Genomic DNA, 10,119 nt, shown 5'->3' with positions numbered 1-10,119 from the left:
AAAGATACTTTTTTAGTTCTCCTTCATTAATCTGTCATTGGATCCAGGAATTCACAAACTGAAAAAATCTGGGAATGTGACAGCGAAGGGCTATCCCTAATATTTCCAATGTCCCTTCTCTGTCACCTTCCCAAAGGACATTATAAGGACAATGATGCTTCATATTCCACTTATAGTTATTCATAGTTATGATAGGTACCCTACTCTATTCTCTCTCTACACCTGTGCTAGTTGCTTGAAAAAGCCTATTATAATCACTTGTATGTTGTGTGAATGAATTCTTTTATAAAATCTAAAGAATTAGCCCAAAAGGTGTGGGTCAGGGCATATGCCTGGGTTGTGAGCTCCATCCCCAATAGGGGGCGTGCAGGTGGCAACTGATGGATGTTTCTCTCTCATCAATGTTTTTCTCTCCCTCTGCTATTCTCTCTCCAAAATAAAAAACATATTTAAGAAATAGTAATTTTAAAAACTAGAGAATTAGCTGTAGCCCAGAATAGCAAGCATGCGTGTGTGCATGTACACACAAGTCCATGCACACACCCACACGATCACACACATATGCAAACTAAAACTGGGAGAAATAAAATTAAGTTCAGTAATAAGTTACAGAATGCTTTCTGAGGTTTTGAACTTCCACAGGACAAAGGAATGTGGTTGGAACCAAGCTTATCCAGCTCTCAAAGGGCAAGAAGACTCTAGCTGACATCGAGGCTACAAATAGCATGTGCTTGGGGGCTTATGAACTCCTTTTGCATGCCAGATATTTTCTATGAACTAAATAATATGTTTCATGTATAGATACTATTATTCAAATACTAGAGGCCCAATGCACGAAGATTCGTGCAAGAATGGGGCTTCCTGATCACCCCTGGCTGCCGGCACTGCCTTCGCTCTGGCCAGAGCTCCTTTCCACCTTCCCACACTGCCCAGAGGCCCAGAGTGGCTGGGGTGATGTGGAATGCCTGCATTGTCGCCATGGCATTCTGCCCCGGGCCGCTCTGCGCCTATGTATGCAAATTAACCCGCAATCTTTGTTGGGTTAATTTGCATACTAACTCCTGATTGGCTGGTAGGTGTCACGAAGGTACGATCAATTTGCATCTTTCTCTTTTATTAGTGTAGATATGTAAAGTTAGGATATGTAAAATATAAATTTATTTAATTCATAGAACTATAATTTTTAAATTTATGTTTGCCTAATCAATTGATACACCTCAAGTGCAATCATCAAGTGCAAAATTTTTTAAATTTTTGGCATTAAAACCGTGTATTCAATCTTTAGAAGACTGGGAAAGTGATGAACCTACCTCACTTTCTGAGTTTGAGATTTTTAAGGGGGAAGAAGAAAAGAGTTCATGTTGGTAATAACAAGACTATTATCAAACTACCAATTTGTGAAGCAGCTAACATCTCTCTCTTCACAAACATTCATCCACACAGTCACACATTTATGATTAAGATGAGTACATTGGTTCATGTTTATGCTGAAATAAAGGTGATTATTGTTATTTTTAAAACCTCAGATAAAAGGCTTATCTTCCTGACTCCTGCAGAAAAGTCTGAGTGTGTTCACTTGTGTGTATACTAATAAATTAGAAATGTAGATAAAACATTGGAGATATGTCAGATGAAGAGAAATCACTGCATAAAAGTATTGTCAGTATGCTTGATATCTTTCTCAGTTTTCTCCTCCTTTTGGTGAGATAAAAACTGGTCTGGTGTGAAGACTAGAAAAAAGAGCAATATTTCCTCTGTTTTAATGACAACACAAGTCTTAATTAAGCAAAGTGTATAAGGAGATCACAAACAGATTTCAACGTCTCTTTTCCTCTAGGCTTCCAAACACATGTATGTTATTGTAATTCCCCAAGAAGGCAGCTTTTTGCTACATAGCAAAACTAGCCAAATCAATCTATTTTTCCTAAGACAAACTGTTTTCAAAAACTCACTGTTACAAGAATGTGTAAGGATGCAAGCATACAAATTTAAAATCATGGTCTCCTTTGAAGTATGGAGTAGGCCAGTGATTCCCCCACAAGGAGGTGGGGGTGAGGAATTTTTGCCACTCAGGGGACATTTGGCAATGTCTGGAGACATCTTTGGTTATTACAAGTCAGAGGTGAAGAGATGGGGTGCTACTAGTACCTAGTGGGTGGAGGCCAGAGAGACAGGTGAATATCCTACAGTGGGTAGGACAGACCCACAACCAAGAATTTTCCAGCACAAAGATGTCAATAGTGCAGAAGTTGAAAAATTCTAGGTTAAGGGAGAGAACACTGGACACCCTGGATTAGAACTCAGATCGGTTGACTCAGGTGTGATCATAGGATAAATTATGTCATTGAGTCCATCTCCTTATGGAAGCCATGACAAGCCCATTTTGCCAAATGGAGAAAGTTATACCTGCCTTAAAGAGTTCTTATGAGGATTAGATGAGATACATCTAGTAGATACCATAAAATTTCCTGTGATTCCCCTGCTCTAAAAGGAGCCCTAGCCCTCTGTAAAATTAAGGACTTATCCTCTATATTTTCTAATGTTTTCAGTAATACAGGTAGCATACCTGGTCCTTTTCTTTAAGATTGCATTATTTGCCAAGGATCTCCTTAGCATTTCCTGTAAATTGTTTTGCCAGAAATCTCTTAACTTACCTCAGTCCCAGAAATGGATGTATTTTAGAATGAACTTGAAGTCTACTACATGTAAATAATTTTTAAAACATAAAATATATAGAAATTATCATTAGCTTTTTTGTTCATCTTAAGAAATAAAACATTATCAGCCTGCTATGTGTCCTACCATAACCACCACCTCCTCCTCCTTAACCACTCATGACCTTTTACCCTCTCAGGTAATAACATCCTGATTTGGTGTTAATCACTTACATATTTTTAATTTACATTCTCTGCTATATTTATATGTATTCTTTGATAATGTATTGTTTAATTCTGCCTGCTCTGATCTTTATATAAATGGCATTATATGATCTACATTATACACTCTATATTGAATTTGTACATAAAATTGGGCAAAATTTTACTTCATCATATTGAGACGTTTTATTTATAAACATAGTGTCTCCATTTATTTAGGTTTTATAAATTGTTTTCAATAAAGTTTATAACATTCTCCATAAATGTCTAACATGTATGTTTATAGATTTACTAGAGGCCTGGTGCATGAAATTCGTGCACAGGGGTGTGTGTCCCTCAGCCCAGCCTGCACCCTCTCCAATCTGGGACCCCTCGAGGGGTGTCCAACTGCCCGTTTAGGCCTGATCCCAGTTGGACATCCTTCTCACAATCCAGGACTGCTGGCTCCCAACTGCTCGCCTGCCTGCCTTCCTGATTGCCCCTAACTGCTTCTGCCTGCCAGCCTGATCACCTCCTAACCACTCCCCTGCCAGCCTGATTGCCCCTAACTGCCCACCCCTGCAGGCTTGATCGCCCCCAACTGCCCTCCCCTGCTGGCCATCTTGTGTCCACATGGGGGTATCCATCTTGTGTGTTGGAGTGACAGTCAATTTGAATATTGACCTTTTATTAGATAGGATTCTTAGACATGTTATTTTTAGAATACCATTATAAATGATATCACTTTCAATTAATTTTTCCAACTGTTACTGATCTAGAGAAATGTAATTACAGTCAGGTACCACATAACAATGAGGATACTTTCTGAGAAATGGGTCCTTAGGTGCTTTCATCCTTATATAGACATAATAGAGTGCAGTTCAACAAAGCTAGATGGTACAATTTACTACATACCGAGGCTATATGGTCCAGTCTAGTCTATTGCTCCTAGGACATAAGCCTGTACAGCAGGCTGCTGTATGGAACAACAGAAAATTAAATCAAGCACAAGACAATACAATGCAATCAAATAACACTAGATGTATGAGGCTGCTGTCAGCATCACATGGCATACTGTTTCACAGCAAACTTTTTTTAAAAAAGTGGAATGAGTACACTAAAATAATGATTAAAGGTATAGTATAGTAAATATATAAGCCAGTAATGTGGTCATTTATTATCATTATCAAGTATTGTGTACTATACATAAATCTCTATACTATACTTTCATACAATTGGCAGTGCAGTAGGTTTGTTTATACCAGAATTACACTATGATGTTATGAAAGCTACAATAGGAATTTTTCAGCTCCATTACAATCTTACAAGACCACTACCATATATGTGATCTGTCATTGACTGAAATTTCATTATGTAGTCAATGAATATACTATGTATGTGACATTCTATTTCATGTGTGAAAAAAATATCACTTATGATATATTGATTATACAGAAAGTAATCAGGTTTTACTTTGTTATAATTTTTGTGTATGTATTACCTACTCTAAGAATAATATTTAGTATGTTAGTTTCTCTCCCATTCCTTGGGTGATATTTATTAGGCTTATCATCCTACTAATACTAGGTATCAAAATTGTGTTTTTATCCAGAGTATGTTTCACTAATACAATCATTCATAGCATAGTCTCTTTTAATTTTATGGAGTAACATCTCTACTTAGAACCAAATTCTGATATGATGTCATTTATAGTGACATATAGGACCTATTACTGATATATTTGAACAATTATAGTGAATTAATTCATTGGGGTCATGTTTATATTTTATTGTAACATATATAACAATTTCTTTAAGTCTGTGACTCATTTAATTACATTTATCATAGCCTCTTCTTAAGAGGGAGTGTACTTGAATTTCATAAGAGAATGTGATTTTTCTGGTTTGACATTTTTATTGTAGGGAATGAGTCCAGACCTAGAGGAACATGATAATTTCTTTAAAATGCTAAGTTCCTCCTTAACCTAAAGTTTTACTGTGTCTTACATTTTCTTCAAAGAGGATTTTTAAGAAGACCCAACTGATAAATTTTCTAGAGAATGTTGTGTCCTGTTTTAATTGACCACTTCTGCTTTTTCTTCTTATTGTTTCAGCCATACAGGCTGCCTCCCCACCCCGCTCAGTATCTAGCAGAGGGAAACAGATAGCCTAGAACAGTGGTCGGCAAACTCATTAGTCAACAGAGCCAAATAGCAACAATACAACGATTGAAATTTCTTTTGAAAGCCAAATTTTTTAAACTTAAACTTCTTCTAATGCCACTTCTTCAAAATAGACTCGCCTAGGCCATGGTATTTTGTGGAAGAGCCACACTCAAGGGGCCAAAGAGCCGCATGTGGCTCTCGAGCCGCCATTTGCCGACCACTGGCCTAGAACTTTTGTGTTGTCTCAACAAGTATAGTTTGAGAAATAACATTTGGGGGAAGCCTTGATGGTTTGAACTCAAAGGATGGACCCAAACTGTCTTCTATGACTTAGGAGTAGGCAACAAAAAAATTAAATAACCTATCCTCTTCTCTTCCCAGATACACAGGCATTTGAATTTCATTTGGGTCCAGAAGCCTTTCTTTAGCTAATTCCCTTTTTATTGGCCAGTTCTTTCATTATTTGTATATAAACTAATTAATGTAAACCCTAGTCTAGACAGAAAATCAGCCAGAGTCCCATCTATGCATCCCTGTCTGACATGTATGGGGCTGTCCCCTTGTACCTCTAAAGGATGCATGTTAAAATTTCTGATCACCCGTATGAGAAATAGGATTAATGAAATATTTACAGTTTCTGCCTTTTGGTACACAACTTTTTATATCTAATATTATTCTTAAGTACTATTATTATTTCTTATTTCAAGCCTTCTTCATGTAGCCTTTATAGTCCAGTGTTAACCTAGGGGGCTAAAGAGAGTTACATATGACATATAAGCCATTTCTCTAATCCATGAAGGGCTGGTTGCATCTGATATTCTTTCCTCTGCCTTCTAATTAAGTCTTTGCTAATATTGTCCTTGATCTCTGAAGACCCAATCCAGTAAAGGTAGAGGAACTCCAATAAGTTTCCCTCTTTGCCACCCCTCTGTGTTTTATATCCCATTTCTTCAGGCAGAGCAGGACAGAGGGGACGCGTTATGTTATTTCTCCCAGGCCAGATGAAATAAACCTGGCAGGAACAGATGTTAAATTGAAACCTTTGAAAAGTTAACACTATCTTCTGTAAATGAAACCTTAGGGAGGAAGACTTGAGACAATTGCCGTGGGCATAGAATACCAATGCAAGAGTTTATTCTTGCCCCTCCACCCTGGGCAGTGGGGGTGGGCAGGGAGTGAACTAATGAATAGAAGTCTTCAAAAGACACCTCAGCCTCAGTTCTGGTTTTCTGATTCCACAGAACCCAACAGCCAGCCTTTCTCAATGGACCTTTCCTAGGCATTGCAGGCAGGAGAGCCTTGCCAACTTGCATCTGCTTTATCAAGTGGACTCCCAGAATTCTAATTTTCCAATTCAAGGAGTTTGCCTACATGAGGAACACCCATAACATCTATCCAAATAAGAGCTGCTGAAAATAACGTGGTCTTTGACCCTTTTAGGTGATTCATTTTAGTCCCATTGTCACTCTTTTAGCACTCAGCCCCTACGACTCTTTATTATTAAGTCCCTCATGACTACTATATGTTGATTTTCTATAACTCTTTCACTTGGACACACAATGAGTGCTCAATTTGCACAAATCAAATTTTTATACACGTGTTGCTTGTGAGTTTGGGGTGTATAGGCACAAATATCCCACTTATAAATTTTAAAATTAAAAAAATTCGAAGTTAATAGAATTTAATCACTGTGAACACAGTGGTTAGAATTATTGTTTTACCTCTTCCCAGTTGTGTAATCACTTAATTTTTTTTTCTTAGAGAGAGAGAGAGTGAGGAAAGGAGAGAGGGGGAGAAGGAGAGAGAGAAACATCAATTGGATTGAACCTGAAACCTGGGTATATGCCCAGATAGGAAATGGAACCCTCTATCGTTAGGTGCACAGACTATGCTCCAAGCAACTGAGCCACACCGACCAGGGAAAACCACTTAGCTTCTTTGTGATTCAGTTTTCACAACTGTAAAATGAGGGTAATTATTAGAGCTACTTCCCAGCTTTGTTTAGATGATTAAACGTGTTAACACATGAAAAGCACCTACAACAGGGCCTGTCTCATAATAAGATCTAAAAACCAATGACTTATTGTTTTCATAATGATTTCACTTGACTTGCATAATATATGCATAATATAACAATGACTCTAGTATTTTAAGATTCAGGCTACAATCACTCACTACTACTGCCATCTCTCCTGTACAATTTATCACAGAGAACATCAAAGCAAGCTCAAGAATTGCTTTTTGTTGTTGTTTTTGTTAGTTCATTTGTTTTACCTAGAAAAACAGTCTTTCTGGAGTGGGAAGGAAGACTCCAGTTCACTTTCACTATGTAGATGAACAGAATAGCAGAAAGAAGTTCAGGACAAAAGCAAGGGACACAATTATTCTCAACATGTCCTCTATTTGTGGATAACATGTTTCAATAAAAAGTATGATGCCACCCAACCCCTAAGAAGAAATAATAAATGATGTAATGTGATAAAGGTGCTGATTATCACTACAATGACAACTGTACTATGCTATATAAATATATCAAATTAGCATGTTGTACACCTTAAATTTTACACAACATTATATGTCAAATATTTATCAATCATTTTTTTTTTTTAAGTATGGTGATGAACACTCTCCAGAGCATGTATGTCTGAAAAAGAACTGTACAGAACTTTCCTGGGAGAGTAATTATCCCCACCGTGCCTGATACTAGGGAGGAGAATTACCTTCAGAAAGGGTGCGAATATGTCTTAATTTTTAAGAGGAAGGGGGAGAGGAAAGGGCAGCATTTGGTGAAAATGAATCCGCAGTGGGAGTTGGGGAAGGAGAAGAGGTGGCTATGAAGGTGCCCTCAAGTTCTGGTGCAGGGAAAGTGGCAAAAACAAATGGAAAGAGAGAAGAGCTCTAGAATCTATTTCTTCATGTGCATTTCTTTGTGTTTCCTTCAGGAGTGTTTCACCAGTTACTAATAAATCTCCTGACTCCCCCAACCTCCTTCCCACCCCACTCTTGTTCTTACCAAGTCCATCTTCTTTGGTAACGTCAGTTCCCAGCTGTTCTTATTCTTTACTTCATTTACCTCTATCTTTATTTTTATTTCAAATTCTTTATTGTTTAAAGTATTACATAAGTCTCCTTTTGCCCCCATTGACCTCTATCTTTAAAAGTGGATTGTTGGCCTCCAGTTTTGTACCAAGTCCCTTTGAGTTCTTCTGTGTTCTCAAGTCGATAGGAGAAAAAAGTTGCCCAGACTTATTCACCAAGGTGGAAGTTAAAACCCACTCCCCCATATATATCTTTCCTGTGGGATCATAAATCATACCGGGGACTTAGCTATGCAAGATCTAATTTTAATTATGGTCTTACTAATTTAGAACTTAGAGTGTTCTCCAGGCTTAAATATAGCGTTCTGTTCTTTCAGTGTCTTGCAATCTCACTCTTTCTCTTTTCTTCCTTCATTTACTTAGACCTTGCTTTCCCCTTCAAAGGGAAATCCTGCCTTCACAGAATTAGTGAGGCGAACCCCGACAGAGACCAGATCTCTCAAACAGCATGGAGTACTTTTACCGAGTTCGCCAGTGCCATTCCTCCTCCTGACCTGTAATTGTGAGGTAAGTGTAGTCTAACTCCCCAGCTGCATCAGCAGGGCATCGAAGGAAGGGAGCTCCTGCTCAGACCAGTTTCACCTTCACAAATAAAGACAGTAGTAGGACTCCACCTATGAACACATACCCAGGGTAAGAAGTGGGTGCACTATGCTTGGTTTTCCAACAGTGAACTTTTCAGCTGGTTTCCCTTTCTCATTGACCAGTGGAATCGTTTCAGCTTCAGAAATCAGAATAGATTTTTCCACAGTGCTCCCCTTTTCCTCTTGTGAAATAGAGAAAACGCATTTTAAAGTGTCTTAAAATGAACCAGAAGGACTCAGAACATATACCAGCTTCCCTGAATTGTAAGTAGAAAAGGGAGACTCAATTAGCCACTGTGGCAGTTATAGGGGCAGGAGAAATTATTTTTGTAGTTCTCACAAAACTCCCGGTTTCTCTGGAGCTGGCACTATACTTGGGAATGATGATTTTGAGGGATTTTTCACTTTTATATTTTGTTTTTAAGATATTAGGTGCCCAGTTAAGGCCACCTCTGCCCCAACAACTTAGAAATGTCTGTAATTTTAAAACTAGGCAATACTTTATCAGTGTGGTTGCATTATTTATAACTAAATATTTACCTTTGAATTTTTTAAAAATCAGAAAAGGTCTGGGGATTTTGATTGGGCATTCAAGAACTGTTTAAATTATCTTTCCAGATTCTTCTGCAAACACTTCTCAATGTTAGCCAAACAGATTGGCTTTCTTTCCCCATCAGTGTTTTTTGATGTTATGTCTTTACTAGAGGCCCGGTGCATGAAATTCATGCATGGGGGGGGGGGGGGGGGGAAGTCCCTCAGCCCAGCCTGCAACCTCTCCAATCTGGGACCCCTCGAGGGATGTCTGACTGCCCTTTTAGGCCTGATCCTGGTAGGATTGGGCCTAAACGGGCAGTCGGACATCCCTCTCACAATCCAGGACTGCTGGCTCCCAACTGCTCGCCTGCCTGCCTTCCTGATTGCCCCTAATCGCTTCTGCCTGCCAGCCTGATCATCCCCTAACCACTCCCCTGCCAGCCTGTTTGATGCCTAACTGATCCCCTGCCAGCCTGATTGCCCGTAACTGCCCTCCCCTGCAAGCCTGGTCCCCTGCAACTGCTCTCCCCTGCAGGCCTGGGTCCATCCCAACTGCCCTTCCCTGCAGGCCTAGTCACCCCCAACTTCCCTCCCTTGCAGGCCTGGTCCCTCCCAACTGCCCTCTCCTACTGGCCATCTTGTGGTGGCCAGCTTGTGTCCACATGGGGGCAGGATCTTGACCACATGGGGGTAGCCATCTTGTGTGTTGGAGTGATGGTCAATCTGCATATTACTCTTTTATTAGATAGGATAGAGGCCAGGTGCATGGGTGGGGGCTGGCTGGTTTGCCCTGAAGGATGTCCCGGATCAGGGTAGGGTTCCCTTGGGGTGTGGGGCGGCCTGGGCAAGGGGCCTGTGGTGGTTTGCAGTCCGGCCACGCCCCC

This window comes from Eptesicus fuscus, chromosome 10 (assembly GCF_027574615.1).
Source record: "Eptesicus fuscus isolate TK198812 chromosome 10, DD_ASM_mEF_20220401, whole genome shotgun sequence".
Classification (NCBI taxonomy): Eukaryota; Metazoa; Chordata; class Mammalia; order Chiroptera; family Vespertilionidae; genus Eptesicus; species Eptesicus fuscus.
The sequence above is the reverse complement of the archived record's forward strand: the minus strand, read 5'-3'. Positions refer to the sequence as shown.